The following is a 4,874-nucleotide window of genomic DNA, read 5'->3' on the forward strand; positions in this document are numbered from 1 at the left end:
GCGTCGCTATAAATTCTTTTGTTGTTATATCCATCTTGTTCTTGATGACTCGAATGTTATATTTTGTATTTTTTGTGTATGTACAATTCTTTTTTGTATTATGAATAATCATTTATTTTACTTTGTGAACAGTGTTTTGTTAATATACTATTGTATGTATGATTTTGAACTGAATGATTTAATAAAAACTACTTCAAAAAAAAAATTAAGCGATATTATAATCATTTCATACATTTATTTTCAAACATGTATGTATGATATCTCTGTTGTAAACAAAAAATATTACATCGATGTATAGCTTTTTAAAGGTTAAAGGGGTTCAAACCCCTTCATTTTTTTTAAACCGATTTTTTTGCCTGTCCTTTTTGGTAAGAAATGGCCTACACTTTTTGGTGAATACCTTATTTGGGGTGTGAAACGCCCTCAACTTTTTGGTGAAGACATTTTTGTTTTGCTTGTAAACTTTTCATTCAGCACTCCCCCCCCCCCTCTTCAAAAATTCTGCGTACGCTTCTGAAAAGAACATATCCTCAAACACTGGAGAATCTAACCCACATGAAAAGTTGTTTAGAGGGGGAAATCAGTCAAGCATATTGGTGAGAGTTTGAACAATATCGACTAACAAAAAGAAGTTTTGAATATTTAAAATTTGTTTTAAAAAATGGTAATCACTACTCCTAAGGAGACTTTGAATAGGCCGCATTGGCGGTGCCATTTTGATGTACATGTAAGGTATATAGGGACGACTCTTTCATTAGCTCCAATACACAAACTGTCTAAAATTCTTTCTTTTTTCGAAGACTTTGCTTTCATCAGAGTACATAAAAAAGTATGCGGTATATTTTCCTTACTGCCCCATTTGAATAGGTACTTATGAGAAAAGCCACAAATCGCTAGAAAATCTAAGGGAAATCCGACCCAAATGAAATCTTGTTATTAGAGGGAAAAAAAAATCAGACAAGTTGAAGGGTAAAAGTTTGAACAATTCCGGAAAAATAATAAGAAAGTTGCTAATTTGAAATTTACATGCTCTTGCATTTGGGGATCTCAATTCTAAAACAGCCATAACCCTCTTGTTTGTCCAATTTCTTTCAAACGTTAACCATCCTGTTTTTCTTCTTTTTTTTTTTTCAACACAAATTTTATGACCAAGGTTGGATTCCCCTTCAAGTGCAAATCCTATGGAAAAGTTGTCCATACCACTTGACATAACATCTTAACTAATTAACTGCAGGCCAAATTGATATTTATGTGGCCTTTGGATTCCCTATAAAATGGGACTGCAATTCTTCTAGTTGTATAATGTGTACAGCTATATGGACAGTCACTGAGTGAAAGGAAGAACTTGAAGTCCAAATTCTTTTTGAGATTTTTGCACAAGTCATGGAAGGAGAGTGAAGTGCTATATTTGTTAAATCCTCAAAAACAATCAAGAACACATTTTATTTGAAGGGGTGATGAGTCAAATATCACATTTCTAAATATTTTGTCTCTGCAACTTTAATTTTACTCCAATTTTCTCAAATCTCTCTCCTTCCAGTCTGATTCTTCTTTCCCACATGAGAAACTTCTTGATCCTAAATTATACTTACTCACATCTTGTGTACTGTTCCTTTAACTCCCCTTCCCTTCCCACTTTCTCTCTCTTATCCGCTCCAAAAAAATTCAACGTCATTTCAAATGGGCTCAGCAGGTCAGGGGGGGGGGGGGGGGAGGGATCTTGGGTTTAAAGTGTTACATTACCCTGCATATTTCAAAGGATATCAAGACAGTTGTAGAAATTACGTTAATTTCTATACTTTTTTAAATTATTGATATGTTAATTAAAAAATTATTCATATCAAATGCAATTTTCCAATTACAGCACACCTTATTTACAACATATCTATATATTTTTAAAGGGCAATCATAAGAAATGTTTTTATTTATAGTGTGCTTTTACAAGACTATTCATTCAATTTTCTTTGAATTTAAATTCAATTCAGACCCCCCCCTTCCCCGAGAGCAAATCCTTGTTGGAATGGGGTCAACCCGAAGGAGACTGCCGCATATACAAGGTCTTGGGTGATTGCAAAATTCTTGTTACAGCATAATCAGCCACCTCCTGCTGGTTAAGACTTTTCCTTTAATATGTTACCCTTTGTATATCACATGATCTTGCATTTTCTTGCTCTGTATTCTTCTGAAGCTATTCTTCGTTTAAACTAATATCATTCCAGTAAGACACAACACACGAACCAGTATAATTGAAGACACATTTGCATATAAATCATTTTATATACATCATAATGTAAGTCATATGTGGACAAAAGTTTTTAAAAACAAAAGAATAAAAGAAGGAATAAGGAAGAGGAGATCAGGTAAAGAAAAAAATTTGATAAAACCTAAATTTTAAAGGTAAGGAACATACATTTGTTTATGTGTACATTAAACCATATAAATAACAGAACACAATTTAATGAACTAATTTCAGGACTGAAACATGATTGAAATCATTACTTGAAAGGGTATCAGTATTGCATCACAGGCCAGGTGGGTGATTCACAAAGAGTTGTGTGACTATAAGTCATGCTTAGTGCTGACATGTACATGATATGTAACACGTAATTTTATTGATTAATACGCATTAGTGCTTGTCCTCTTAGCATGATTTAAATAATGCAGTGATGCCTTTAATACAGCACAAAACTGGAAATTAAAGGAAAATAAAACCTTTGAAACAAGATAGCTTGTGAGAATACAGACAAATCAAAGAAAGAGATCAACAAGAGAAAAAATAAATAAATAATAAGTTATGACCATTTGAAGTTAAGATCATTATTGTAATGTAGATGCTTCCATTGGCAATGCAACAAATATGTGTGATGTCACTTGTGAACAACTCTCCCAATTACTTTAGTATATATTTCACTTAAGCTGCCTCTTTTATTACATCTATCGGTAGATCATGTGTTCTTTCTATAGGAGGGTATGTTATAAATATTTTCAAAGAGTACATTATGGATGAAGCATTTGTATCACCATAAGAGCAAAAAGGAGACATGTTGTGGTATTTTATAGTCCATTAAATGGAAAGTTGCTCAAACATCTTTGTTGCATTGCCATTGGGAGGATCTCCATAGCATAAGTGATCACAATGTTCAAATCAGTGGCGTACCTAGGATTTTCCACAGGGGGGGGGGGGCAAATTCGTCCACCCATTTGACAAGCAAAAAAAATAAAAATTTGACAAGCAAAAAAAAAAAGATCTTCAACCACAAATATAGGATTTCGTACCAGAAAAAAAGGTCTTCATGCTTGTCAGGGGGGACAGGGATACGTCCTTTGCATGGGTTGTGACTGGTCAGGGGGAAGCAGACTGCCCCCCCATAGGTATGCTAGTGGTTCAAATGTTCATAACTTTCTCATAATTTGTCTGATTTTTCTCAAACTTTCTTTGATTTTTCTTTTCCAAACAAGCCCAAAGGTTTCATTCCCCTTTATTTAAAGTCTTTTGTGAAACACACCCTAGGCAAAAAAAAGGCATTGTGAGGATTCACTTTACGCTGTGATGCCCCATGCATCCAGACAAGCATGAAGTGTATACAAGAGATATGCAGTTGGATACAAGGCAAACGCCAAGCGTTGTCTCGCCTGCATACTGCAATCATGAAGAGACTTCATGTCAAAACTATAGGTCATGTCATTAATGGAACAAACAGATAAGGTCATGCCATTAGTTGAACAGATGCAAAAAGCATCCGAACATACAGTACCAGTCAGATATCTTTAATACCTGTTTCGAAGCTATAGAAAGTTATTGTGTGTACAACACAGCACAGCGCCAGTCATGGAAAGTTCACTGACCTTTGACCTTAATCAAATTCAACTCACATTCGAACCTGACCTGCACCTTCAAAAGATGGACCTCTTGTATGAATTTGGCACTCCTACCTCGGAGATATAGAAAGTTATTGTGCGTACAGCACAGCTTAGTGCCAGTCATGGAAAGTTCATTGACCTTTGACCTTATTCAAATTCGGCTCACATTTGAACTTGACCTGCACCTTCAAGAGATGGACCTCTATTATGAATTTGGTGATCCGACCTCGAAGATATAGAAAGTTATCGGGTGTACAACATAGCACAGTGCCAGTCATGGAAAGTTCATTGACCTTTGACCTTATTCAAATTCGACTCATATTCAAACTTGACCTGTGCCTTCAGGAGATGGACCTCTGGTATGAATTTGGTGATCCCACCTCGAAGCTATAGAAAGTTATTGGGTGTACAACACAATTGTTGACGACGACGCCACCGACGCCGAAAATAGTGATACCTATGTCTCGCTCCGCTACGCAGGCGAGACAAAAACCAACATAATCTTCTCCTCAAAGAAGAATGTGGGCAAAATTACTTTGCATGACATCAGATCATCAAAATATGGAATGAAAATAATGAAGTACTAAATCAGTTCCAGCCCCTCTCCCGCACTTTTCAAAGAAATAATCAAAAGAATAATCAAATAATGGCAACTCTAATGTTGAATTCAATGCATGTATTCATGCAATTTTGGTAGATGGATAAAGAGATGTTGGAGTTTCCTCGAACTGATTTCTGTGCACCCTGCTTATCAATATTGTAGGTATAATCATAGTAAAGAAGATATCACTGTCTAATATTTTTTGGTAGATATATAATAGACAGCACTAAACTAATTTGTCAAAGTCAGATACGTATCAGAGCCTTTTATTACCAATTCTCACTGTCAGTCAGACAAAACAATGGGGAAATGCACAAAGCCGTTATGAAAAGATGCAGTGCCTTTATAACAGGATTCCTGCTAAAAGACACTGCACAGACTTTTGAAAAGGTACCTAACAAAAACAATTCAA

This window comes from Lytechinus variegatus, chromosome 10 (assembly GCF_018143015.1).
Source record: "Lytechinus variegatus isolate NC3 chromosome 10, Lvar_3.0, whole genome shotgun sequence".
NCBI classification, from domain to species: domain Eukaryota; kingdom Metazoa; phylum Echinodermata; class Echinoidea; order Temnopleuroida; family Toxopneustidae; genus Lytechinus; species Lytechinus variegatus.